This window comes from Schistocerca serialis, chromosome 12 (assembly GCF_023864345.2).
Source record: "Schistocerca serialis cubense isolate TAMUIC-IGC-003099 chromosome 12, iqSchSeri2.2, whole genome shotgun sequence".
NCBI classification, from domain to species: domain Eukaryota; kingdom Metazoa; phylum Arthropoda; class Insecta; order Orthoptera; family Acrididae; genus Schistocerca; species Schistocerca serialis.
The window spans coordinates 49,725,275-49,739,373 of record NC_064649.1 but is presented as its reverse complement, the minus strand read 5'-3'; positions in this window follow the sequence as shown (position 1 = coordinate 49,739,373).

Below are 14,099 nucleotides of genomic sequence, written 5' to 3'. Positions count from 1 at the left end.
GTGTATGTAGGGGGAGGGGTGGGGGGCACAGGCCCACATTCTCCATATGACATCAATGAAAGAAGGAAGTTAAGTTTTCTAATGCTGTCATTGCCACTTATGGCAATCACATTTAGAGCAAATGTTGCTGCACTCACTTGTTTGAAAAGTTCCTTAATATGTGATTTATAATTCAGGTTCTCATCACTATGTACCCCCAGGTATTTTTAACAATCAGTTTTCACATATTTCTTTTCCATCATGCTTCATTATTAGTGATGATTTGTCTTTCCTTGTACAAAACCGAATAAGATGCCTTTTCTTTGTAAATGAAGTGCTAGATCGTTTACTGAGAACCAATGAATGACACTTTCGAGTATTTCATTTATTGCTCCTTCCTTTATCGGCAAAGTTTCAGACAATTACCCTTCATCAAATTCTTGTTGATACCTAGAGAAGACAAATCTGGTGTACAAAGAGTGTCACAAATGTTAACTGTGTTCTTTAATGCTTCAACAGATTGTTATCCGTAATATAGGCCTGCAATTATGTGCATCTGCCTTGCAACCATTCCATAAAATGGGAATGGTGTGCCCTTTGCAGTCACATGGAATGACTTGTTGCTCCAATAAACTGCCACAAGAGGAGGGGTCAGTTCTCACATGAAATTTACACTGAATTGACATCTCATGTTAGTTTCAGTTACCTTACATCTGATGAGTGATTACAGTTGATATTCCCATTTGATGTATATGAAGTGACAAAAGAAAATTGGTAGCAGGGCTGGGATTCAAACCCGAGTCTCCTCTCGGTATTCCCTCGAAACTCTAACAGCACTGCAGGGCCTCTCAGATTAGATTAATTATTTATTTCATAGACCCACAAAAGAGGGGATCCTCCTGGGTGTGGAACATTTCCAACAGTATTGGCATAGTATCTCAGAATCAAATGAAACAGGAGATCCTACCTGAATCCCAGGTATAGCTGCTTTAATTAAATGAAACTATATGGTTCCACCTCCCCCCCATGAACCATGGACCTTGCCGTTAGTGGGGAGGCTTGCGTGCCTCAGCGATACAGACGGCCGTACAGTAGGTGCAACCACAACGGAGGGGTATCTGTTGAGAGGCCAGACAAACGTGTGGTTCCTGAAGAGGGGCAGCAGCCTTTTCAGTAGTTGCAGGAGCAACAGTCTGGATGATTGACTGACCCAGCCTTGCAACATTAACCAAAACGGCCTTGCTGTGCTGGTAATGTGAACGGCTTAAAGCAAGGGGAAAGCTTTTGACAATGTTGACTGGAATACTCTCTTTCAAATTCTGAAGGTGGCAGGTGTAAAATACAGGGAGCAAAAGGCTATTTACAATTTGTACAGAAACCAGATGGCAGTTATAAGAGTCGAGGGACATGAAAGGGAAACAGTGGTTGGGAAGGGAGTGAGACAGGGTTGTAGCCTCTCCCCAATGTTGTTCAATCTGTATATTGAGCAAGCAGTAAAAGAAACAAAAGAAAAATCCGGAGTAGGTAGCAAAACGAGGATAATAGAATGTAGTCGAATTAAGTCGGGTGATGCTGAGGGAATTAGATTAGGAAATGAGACACTTAAAGTAGTAAGGGAGTTTTGCTATTTAGGGAGTAAAATAACTGATGATGGTTGAAGTAGAGAAGATATAAAATGTAGACTGGCAATGGCAAGGAAAGCGTTTCTGAAGTAGAGAAATTTGTTAACATCGAGTATAGAATTAAGTGTCAGGAAGTCGTCTCTGAAAGTATTTGTATGGAGTGTAGCCTTGTGTGGAAGTGAAACATGCACGATAAATAGTTTGGACAAGAAGAGAATAGAAGCTTTTGAAATGTGGTGCTACAGAAGAATGCTGTAGAAATAGATGAGTAGATCACATATTTAATGAGGAGGTATTGAATAGAATTGAGGAGAAGAGGAGTTTATGGCACAACTTGACAAGAAGAAGGGACCGGTTGGTAGGACACGTATTTTCAGTCACAGCTATTGATTTGTGTTAAAAACAGGGATTTAATTTTGAGTATTCTATCATAAACCTGTCCTGATAGTAAAACATGCTAAAAATAAGCTCATCTGCTATGTATCCAAATCATTGTTAACCCAGAGAGGTGCTGGTGAGTATCCACAACACTGATGGCATTTACCTAAGAGGATTCCATTTAAATAGGTCTCATTTCTCCTGCTGCCGTTGTACACTGTGTGCATTTAGTAGTGAGTTTCTATACTTGATCAAGTTCATGCCGTATTACCTCCTAATAATATGGAAGGAGGAGGTCGGAATTGAAAAAAGTGCTGTAATTGTAGCTCTGCATCACAATAGCTATTCTAGCAAGGCAATAGTAATGAAATTTGGCTTTACCAAGCCTACAGTGGTGTATACATTGTTCTATTTCAAGCAGACTGGTGCCAGCACAAGCGTTTGACAATCTGGAAGACCCTGAGTAACACCGTAAAGCAAAGATTAGTTCATATGTGTACAGACTAAATGTGAGAACTCTTCCTGCACCTGAAATTAACAACAAAGTAAACAATATGTGAGAAGCTCCAACCTTTGTCTCAGCAGAGCAATGCCATTTATGTGACCATGACTTAAATGGATGGAGAGAAAGAATTTGAACTGATTGCAATGGGCACAGCAACGTAAAACCTGGAGAGTGCAGCAATGGTCCAAGGTGGTGTTCGTGGATGAATCAAGTTTTAAATTTGGAAGCCTTCACTGAATGTTTGCACATTGACTTCATGGAGAACATATGAAGTCAGTATGTAATGCCAATGACAAAGAGTGGTGGAGGTTCGGTCACTGTGTGGGGATGTTTTGTGGGTGATAGAATCAGTTTTGTAGTGAGAATTAATGGAACATTGAAGAAGGAAGGATATGACAATATACTGATCAACAATTCAGTTAAATCTGCCAAGAGACATATTAGTTGTGGGTTTTTCTGCAGCAAGACAATGCTCCCAGACAGACTTCTAAATTGTGCCGACAGTAAGTCAATAGAGGAGAGAAATTTGGGAAACTGAAGAATACGGTCTGGTGAAGTCAGCCACCTCACTTAAATCCCATCAAATACTTATGGGATTAACTTGAGGGAGGAAGGAAGGAGATTAGTGTTTAATGTCCCATTGACAATGAAGTTATTAGAGACGGAGCACAAGCTCGGATTAGGGAAGGATGGGGAGGGAAGTCAACTGTGCCCTTTCACAGGAGCCATCATGGCATTTGCCTGAAGCGATTTAGGGAAATCACAGAAAATCTAAATCAAGATGGCTGGACACGGGTTTGAACCGTTGTCCTCCTGAATGCGAGTCCAGTGTGCTAACCACTGTACCACCTCACGCACTGGGATGAACACGGCAGAGAGATCAGAGAACTGAGGTCATCTAATGTTGAAAATCTATGGGTTACAGATGTATTGGACTGTAATCTCTGCAAAAATATTATCTCCGTAATGCCAACAGTCTGTGCAGCTGTTCTTAGCACGAAGGGTACTTAATGACAGAGAGAGAAAATACACTCCTGGAAATGGAAAAAAGAACACATTGACACCGGTGTGTCAGACCCACCATACTTGCTCCGGACACTGCGAGAGGGCTGTACAAGCAATGATCACACGCACGGCACAGCAGACACACCAGGAACCGCGGTGTTGGCCGTCGAATGGCGCTAGCTGCGCAGCATTTGTGCACCGCCGCCGTCAGTGTCCGCCAGTTTGCCATGGCATACGGAGCTCCATCGCAGTCTTTAACACTGGTAGCATGCCGCGACAGCGTGGACGTGAACCGTATGTGCAGTTGACGGACTTTGAGCGAGGGCGTATAGTGGGCATGCGGGAGGACAGGTGGACGTACCGCCGAATTGCTCAACACGTGGGGCGTGAGGCTTCCACAGTACATCGATGTTGTCGCCAGTGGTCGGCAGAAGGTGCCCGTGCCCGTCGACCTGGGACCGGACCGCAGCGATGCACGGATGCACGCCAAGACCGTAGGATCCTACGCAGTGCCGTAGGGGACCGCACCACCACTTCCCAGCAAATTAGGGACACTGTTGCTCCTGGGGTATCGGCGAGGACCATTCGCAACCGTCTCCATGAAGCTCGGCTACGGTCCCGCACACCGTTAGGCCGTCTTCCGCTCACGCCCCAACACCGTGCAGCCCGCCTCCAGTGGTGTCGCGACAGACGTGAATGGAGGGACGAATGGAGATGTGTCATCTTCAGCGATGAGAGCCGCTTCTGCCTTGGTGCCAATGATGGTCGTATGCGTGTTTGGCGCCGTGCAGGTGAGTGCCACAATCAGGACTGCATACGACCGAGGCACACAGAGCCAACACCCGGCATCATGGTGTGGGGAGCGATCTCCTACACTGGCCGTACACCACTGGTGATCGTCGAGGGGACACTGAATAGTGCACGGTTCATCCAAACCGTCATCGAACCCATCGTTCTACCATTCCTAGACCGGCAAGGGAACTTGCTGTTCCAACAGGACAATGCACGTCCGCATGTATCCTGTGCCACCCAACGTGCTCTAGAAGGTGTACATCAACTACCCTGGCCAGCAAGATCTCCGGATCTGTCCCCCATTGAGCATGTTTGGGACTGGATGAAGCGTCGTCTCACGCGGTCTGCACGTCCAGCACGAACGCTGGTCCAACTGAGGCGCCAGGTGGAAATGGCATGGCAAGCCGTTCCACAGGACTACATCCAGCATCTCTACGATCGTCTCCATGGGAGAATAGCAGCCTGCATTGCTGCGAAAGGTGGATATACACTGTACTAGTGCCGACATTGTGCATGCTCTGTTGCCTATGTCTATGTGCGTGTGGTTCTGTCAGTGTGATCATGTGATGTATCTGACCCCAGGAATGTGTCAATAAAGTTTCCCCTTCCTGGGACAATGAATTCACGGTGTTCTTATTTCAATTTCCAGGAGTGTATTTGTCTTGTTAGTCTATTTAGTTTGAAGAGTGTCATTGTCAATTAAAATAAAGTGTACAGCTTTTTTCATATGTGATCGAATACTTTTGACCTGTAGTATATACTTAGTAACAACAATAAACAAAAAATAAGCAAATATTGAGATCCTTGTCAAGGAAAGTGATTTATTTACTAAACTAGACAGGTTACAATGAAATCCGTACCATGTACTCTGCTGAAAAAGGAAACTACAACACCCTCAAAGAAATGGTAATTTTTTGTCACATGATGTGGCATCATTGTAATTCAGGTCAAATGAAACACGTGTCGCAGTGAAGGGTGTCCTGTCACATCACTACAATGCAGGTGTATATTGTCACACACATAGATGATCATAAATGTGCCAAATGGCATCCTGTGATATATTGCCCCAAAGCATCTTGGGCTGTTTGTTGCAACTTGGCAATGGTCCTTGCAAGCTCTGGAGAAAAAGTATGTTCCCAGACAGACAGAACCTACTCTCAGCAATGACAACAGAGCACCTCTTCATATTCCATTTGACCCCTTCACGACACCCGAGTCACTGTGCATCAGTGGTAATCTGGCCAGAATTGCACGTGATCGTAGTCCTGCTGCCAGATGATAACAAGGGTATCATCATGAGTGCCCCATGGATGTGTGATAGGGCCAACATTATTTTCTGTATACATAAATGATATGGAGGGAAGCAATCTGCAGCTGGGTGCTGCGGTGTATGGGAAGGAAGAGTGAATGTAGAAGGATACAAGGTTACAGACAACATTTAGCTAGTGTCATGAATGGCTGCTAGCTCTAATGTAGAAACATGTAAGTTAATGCAGATGAGCTGGAAAAACAAAACCTGTAATGTTCAAATACAGAACACACAGATGTAGACATCTTCTATTTCACACAATCACATCATTTAAATACCGGGATGGAACGTTAGATGGCAATATGAAATGGAACGAGCATCTGAGGACTGTGGTAGGAAAGTCAAACAGTCTGCTCTGGTTTATTGGCAGATTTTTGAAAAAGTGTGGTTCATCTATATAGGACACAACTGTACACTTTCTCAAGTACTGATCAACTACTTGGGATCAGCACCAGGTCAGTTAAAAGTGAAACATCAAAGCAAGTCAGAGGTGTGCTGCTAGATTTGTTACCACACCTTGAGGTGTGGTATGGTTCAACTAAATGCAAGATCTGACATGCCTCCACAGAACAGTCATATGGTGTCATATCACATGACACCAGTGGCCAGTTCAGATCGTCATTGCAAAGATGAGACAAGCAGGAAATCTTTCTGTTAGCACCCTAGTTGTTTCAACAAGCATTGTGGCAGGTTGCCCTCATCCTGTTGGCTGTTTTTCACATTCACATTCAATTCTTGCCCTTGCAATTGCACCCATAAAAACTGTGTCATCATCTGGCAATAACAATCATCAGTCACTGTCAACTGCATTTCTAGTCTTGCCTTCAAGAAAGTATGGCCCATTTAGTCAGCCAGCCCACAACCTGCACAAAACAGTGACTTGTTCTGGGTAAAGACACTTCTCACTGACCTTGTAAGGATTCTCTGTGTCCCAAACCTGGCAATTATGTTTATTCACATAACCTTTAAGCCAGAAAGGTGCCTTGTCACAGAAAATTATTATTATTATTATTATTATTATTATTATTATTTTATGAAAACCCAATCAGCAGACACTTGTCCCTTGACCTCAGCTCATTGGATCATAAAAGAATGCAAATGCAGATCTTTTGTTAAAATTCAATGCAAATTCCTTCTCAGAAGGGCTCACCATTGAGAATGGCAGTGAATTCACTTCACTGCACTTGTAGCAGTGGGACATTAATGACCGAGACATTCCCTACCAGCTGACAAGAATGAGGACATCCATGTGATTTTATGTTTCCTGTCAATCCCGTATCTTAAAATTTCCTTACCAGTCTCTGCACTGTTGACACATTAGGCACATTTTGGATACAAAAATTACACATCTTCAAATGGTCTCTGCATGGCATTCAATGTACTTGAAATGCCCTTTCAAAATCTGGATTGTTCATTCATCATGTATCACTCTATTTTAGCTGATAACAATACACACAAATGCCAGTTGACAATGGCAGTCAGTAATCGCAATATCGTCATATCTGGCAACCTAACAAACTGAAAAAGGTGCTCAATTGAAAAACTGCATTCCTTATGGGACACCCCTTATATACTCTCTACTTCAGCCATTGTCAACTACTTTACTGCTCATTTACTACTTTTTGTGTCTCATTTCCTAACCTACTATATTTTAGAACAACATTATTTGATGCTTATCTTATAAACTCTTTCCAAGATCCCATTCAGCTGCCCTTCATCCTTAGTCTTCACTGTCATAATACATTTTTTTATTTCTCTTTCCTGACCTGTAAGTCCCTCTCCAAATTTGTCTTTAGTTTCCTTTACCGCCAGCTCAGTGTAGAGACTGAATAACATTTGGGATAGGCTGCAGCCCTGTCTCTCCTCCTTCTCAGTTACCACTTCCCTTTCATGTCTCTTGACTCTTGTAATGGCAATGTCCTTTGTGCACAACCAGTACACTGCATTTTGCTCCCTGTATTTTATCCCCATAGCTTCAGAATTTTAAATCTGTGTTCTTGTCATCAGTGTCAAAAGCTTAGGTTCTTCGTATGACCATTAATTTTGAAGACTGCATAATTTTCATTGAGTGTACAACCCTTATGAATCTACATAATCTTAAACTTTTCTTTTTTTCAGTAATTCCATGCCTAATATATGCTACAGACAGCTTGTTAACAGAAAGAACATTGAGAACTTTTCCACTTGTGTTCTGACAGGAACAGTACTTGACTAAAAAATAAGACATTGTTGGAACTTGACAACAAGTTATGTCAAATACCTCCTAATTCACATTTCTGCTACAAAAATGCTGATTTGGCACATTAATATGAGAATGTGTGTGGCCTAATTACATGTGGGAGATTTAACGAAGAAATTCTTCAATAAACCATGACAATTGGTAATTAAAAACAAGTGATCTGCTCTAAGTAAGCAAGTATGCAAACTTTCTACTATTTAAATTTTATTTCTTTTGAGTCACCCTTCACACGTTGTAATGCACACATAACAAAATGAATTTAAAGTTCTGCTAATTGTACTTTACTTTCATATTCCTTGCTATGATCCTCCTTTCTCCCAGAGCTCTTCAATCTGTAATTCCAACCAACTGCTGCAGCATTAAGAGTTAAATGAATCTCCTTATCTTGGCCTCTTTTCTGTTTAATTTCATTATAAACATGCAGATCTCCAATACTGTGGTAAACATTCACACTGGCATTACTTACAACTGCTTCATTGTTCTTCGTCAACACTTTATAGTAATACAACAGTCTGCATGTGAAGCATGTTATTATCCATATTCATTGTTTCATGTAACAGTGTATCATACAACTTTTAATACCCAATGAAGCATATTTACAGTCTACATGTTTAACAACATATCGTAAATCCACACATCAAAATACTATATGCAATTTGCAGCTAACACAAGCCGATTACAATGCATGTTGTCTCATGATAATTTAGTTAGTGTAAGGTTGACACATACTAGGAATTAGGCCCAATCCAACAGATTCATGTGTAGTATGTTGCAAATAAATGATTTTAAAGAACAATTTAACACCCTAGTACTGGGTGATTATAATTAAAATGCAGCTGCTCACAGAGGTCCAGTGTGCACTGTACTTATCATGGGGCAGCAAAACTTGGTAGATATTATAATGCGTAAATACAGAAGTAATTTACTCTGGAAAAAAATAAGTTCCAATTTTGGCCGTCGAGTGCAAATCTGGCAATGTGAATGCAAGAAAGATGTATAGACATGTGACTTCTACAGCAAAATATCTGGCCTCATTACTAAAGCCGTATGTGGGTAAGTGTTGCCACCATATACGTAATTCCGAGGATTTTGTCAGTCGCTTGAAGGAAGTTAAGCTTAGCAGCTCGGATTTATTAGTCAGCTTTGATGTGGTCTCACTTTTTACCAAAGTGCCTTTAATGGAATCATTACATCTTATTGGTAACTTATTCAGTGCAGAAATGACGGCCTTGTTTGAACATATACTCTCCTCAATGTACTTTTTATTCAATGACGAATTCTTTGAACAAACAGACGGCGTCGCCATGGGGAGCCCTTTGTCGCCTGTGGTAGCTAATCTCTTTATGGAGGACTTTGAGGAGAAAGCACTTGAGTCTGCTGTTTTAAAGCCTACGGTCTTCTGGCGGTACGTAGATGATACTTTTGCTGTATGGCCTCATGGCAGACAGGAACTGGAGAAATTCCTTCATCACTTAAACTCATTACATGAGAACATCAAATTTACGATGGAGATTGAAAAAGAGGGCACTTTACCATTTCTAGACGTGCTAGTACGCTGTAAAAATGATGGGTCATTAGGACATTCTGTGTACAGGAAAGCGACTCACACAGATCTGTATCTCCAGGCGTCAAGCTGCCATCACCCAGCACAAACAGCCGGTGTCCTCAGTACCTTAATACATCGAGCGCATATAATATCGGATGATGAAAACCTCCACGCAGAATTAGAACACTTGGAGAAGGTTTTCAAAGAGAATGGCTACACTTCTCGCCAAATAAGGAAGGCCATGCGCAACTATCATAACAAGAAGCAACGCACTGAGGACGCAGATGATGACTTTAAATCAACTGCGCTCCTTCCATACGCCGGGAATGTGTCGTCGAAAATAGGCCGATTACTGACGAAAAATAAAATCAAGGTTATCTTCCGTCCACCAGCAAAGAACCGGGCCCTGGTTGGATCCGTTAAAGACGATTTACAACTGAAGAAGGCAGGCATCTACAAAATTCCCTGTGAATGTGGCGCTGCATATATTGGCCAGACGACAAGAACTGTCCATGAACGATGTATAGAACATGAAAGATACACCCGTCTGCGGCAACCGTCAAAATCGGCAGTAGCAGAGCACTGTATTTCTTTTGGACAGTCAATGGAATACAATGTAACAAAAATTTTATCCCCGGTTTCCGGTTTTTGGGATTCCGTAATCAAGGAATCAGTGGAAATACGTCTTGCCAATAATCTTATAAATCGAGACAACGGCTTTCAGCTGGAGAAAAATTGGAATCCTGTTATTAAAATTATACAATCACAGCGGAATCGACAGTGTCATTCGATACTCAATGACTAGATGAACCTTTATTTGCACCACCGAGGGCAGCACGTACAACTCGGCTATGCTGCGCATGTCAACACCTGATGCATGCGCTGTAGGATGCCAGTACATTTCACATGCGCGAGATTCGGCATAAATACCGCGACTGCACCTGGGCTCTTCAGTAGTTGTGTACTCACCTGATGATGGCCGGACGTCTCTGGGCCGAAATATCGTGGCAGAATGTCGACGGGATCCGGCTGCATACCCGGAAATTATTAGAAGATGTATAGACATGTTTGCACATGAAGTGGATTAGGAACAGGACACGAGTAGAAAAGTTCAAACAAGACAGATGGGAATAATTGTCAGTTTATTACTAAGCACTTCTTACACAATTTGTTCAATATGAGCACCAGAGATGTCTATAAAATGCTGTATGGCATTAGATTTGCACCTGGTGGCAAAAATTGAAATTCATTTTTTCCCTATGTAAATTGGTTCTGCATTATCCCATTAGTGTATCTACCAAGTTTCACCACCATATGGTAATTACAGCCCACACTGGATCTCCCTGAGCAGCCGCACTTCAGTTGTAACCACCCAGCATTTTACTCGAGTTCAGAATCAGACATTCCCAGCTACAATAATAAATAAGTCATAATGCATAGTAAAGAATAATACGGTACATAACTACAGTATTTTGATGAAGTGATGATTTGTAAGTAATTCTCTGAAAATCATGATAAAACACAGTTTTATGTTTCTATTCTTTATTGAAACCACACAATTTCAGTTTTATGACAGACTGTTCACCGGTCTCTACTGACAAAGTTAACAGAAACACTATAAATAAGGAAAATGGCCTTGTCATTGGATGTGACTAAAGTGTCACATTATAAATGAGAAACATGTTGTAGAAGGGCACAAACTGAATCTTTTTTCAAACAGAATATGAGGATTAGATGATAATATTTTTCATTTATACTTTATTGGAGGGCTTTGTAGTTGAGTGATTAAGTGCATGCATGGAAATCTTTTGGTGACTGTACAAGGTAATATATTCATGAAATCTCAATCAAAAAACAATTATGAGAAGTTAATCTTCGAGACCTACAGTCATGAAAGAGTTTATAAATGGCAATATGTTCACCTTTTGACTGTAAAAGTGTTGATTTGTTAATCCCAATATTGCAATTTTGATCATGTGGGAATAACTGCACGTTAGCACATGTCAAAGAGAGATGGTTTCATCACATTGTGTTCCTGATTACAACATTTTGTATGTACTGCACTGTTCCATAACATTTTGTGGGGTAAATGATTCCATATTTCTTTTTGTTTCATATAAAATAGAAGCTGGTTTCACCGCATGCTTTTCTGTGGGCTCACGTATGTTTGTTCCTGCATACAAATCTGCATGTGAACTACTTGATATTAATGCATTTTAATATGTTGCACATTTTCTACTTTATGTTCACACCATTCTTCTGTACTTTCTCACATTTAATGGAGAACTTCATGCTAGCAAGCTTTTGACAAAATTGGTATTTAACTTTTTTACATCTTGTCATTCAATGACTATGCAATTCTGCTTTGAATACTATTGCTTTTTGCCACAGACTATGTTTTGTAATCTCAGTGACTGCAGAACTCTTCCTCGCAAATACTAAAAAATTCAAGAGTAGCTTCAAATATTTTTTCACCCATTATTCACAAGCACTAAAAACAACACATTTTAGCAAAAATTTATGCACTAGAATCATCCTCCCAGTCCAACGAGTTCTCCATTAAATGCAAGAAAGTATGGAAAAGAACTCAAACAAAAATAAGGTAGAATATGAGCAATATACTTACAATTTAGCAGTTCATACATGGCTTTGTAAGCAGAAACAAATATATATGAGCCTGCAGAAAATCATGTGATTAAAGTAGCTTCTATTTTATATGAAACAAAAACACAATATGAACAGTATTATGAAAAAAATGGACTGCTATTCACCACATGGAGCAATCACTGAGCTGCAGACAGGTATAATGAAGAGAGTACTAAACATTTAAGCTTTTGGCTGAAAGGCCATGTTCAGAGATAGCACTTATATATTCAGACACTCGTGGCCACTGCCACCTAATGTGGAATCATTTATCCCCTGCAATATTACTGGTATTAGCAAAAATCAGACAGAGTAGGAGTAACATATTTACAATACGATTTATGGGAACAGGTTACGAGTAGCGGTGTATGGAATAAACTTCCCCCAGTAATATTTGCACATAAATATATTTCGACAATTATCATACACATGCACACAGCACAAGCTATAAGAATGGACTGAATTAAAATGGCGGCTCAGATGAGTGACCTGAGTCCCAAAGATTAATGTTGCCTATCGTCGATATGACCTATCAATGCTACACAGCCCCCCCCGCCCCCTGGCAGTAAGGATTGCTGCATATGAGTCTTGAGGGAAGACCGTGTGGGCATCGATGTTGCTGGTATTCATACGAGCTGGGAGCGGCACAACGAGGACCACCACCCCTACCGGGGTGGAATTCGGAGGCAAAGCAACAAGAGGCAGGTCCACCTTGAAGTTGTTGAGCCAGTGAGGGTGGATGATGTGGCGGCCAGCCTGAGAGCAGGTGGGTTGAACAGTGGATGATGTTTAACTGGTCATTGGGTGGCAGGGCTGTGGTGTCTGTGAGTAGAATGAGAACTCAAACATTGAGAGTGATGACTGAAATGTCGTCCACGCGGTGTGGGGGTACATTGCAGATCAGGGTGACTATGGGAGATGGTGTCTCCATAGTCGATGAGGTAGCAGCAAAACCTGCACACGAGGTGGAGGGTGACGTGTGTGAGAAACACGAAAAAGGTGACAGGGAGGTGTCAGGTGAATAAAACAGTGTGGTGGCCCAAGGAGATTCATTGTCGGACTCCACAGCAGGAGGGACACTGGCAGGAGAGTCATTAGGAGGATCAGACTGAGCCAGCAGAGGGACATCGTGGTCCACGAATGCTGGTTCGAGTTGGTGTAACAAAACAGTTTGAGGACTGTCTTTGACATTGATGTCGAAAGTTGTATCGCCCTGCTGGAGGACTTTAAAGGGGCCTAGATAAGGTGGTTGCAGAGGTTGTCAGACCGAATTGTCTCTCAGTATTACATGGGAGCAAGTGTTGAGAGTGGTTGGCAAGTAAGTGTCTGGCAGGAGTGGCTGATAGGTGGGTGCAGACGTGCATGTTTGAAGTGGGTGTGCATGCAACTTATGACATTGTGGGGGAGGGGGGGGGGGGGCAGAAGTCTTCAGGTACTTGAGGCAGAATAAATTGCCCTGGTAGGACGAGGTTCTCCACAAAAACGAATTCAGAGATAGTTCCCTGTAAGTCGGGCTTGAAAGTTGAACGGAGGCTGAGCAGTACTCATCGAAGTGCTTCAGAGCAGAGGCAGTTGTGGCACCTGAGTTCTGCTTTTAGAGTACGCTGCCACTATTCCACTAGCCCGTTGCTTTGTGGGTGGTAGGCTGTGGTGTGCATTTTCTTTATGCCACAGATGTTACATAAAATGGTGAACAGGGAAGACTCAAACTGCCGACCTCGATGAGTGGTGATGGTGGTTGGATGACCGAACCTAGCAATCTGTGAGGAGATAAAACCCTCGGCCACAGTCTCGGCAGTGATGTTACGTAAGGGGACTGCCTCTACTCAGCGGGATGTGTGGTCAATTGTGGATAGAATGTATCTGTGTCCCTCCGTGACGGTGGAAGAGGATCGATTTGTTGCATTGGCAGGGGATGCAGCTGTGTGCCTAGGTCTGACAGTCCCATTTTATATTTTTCCAAATGAAACACTCAGAGATGAGCCGTGGACTGGAGCAGACACCACGGTGAGTAAGGTTATGTAGAGTTCAAAGGCCTGCCAGCGCAGAGGGAGGGGGGGGGGGGAGGGGGGTTGAGTAAC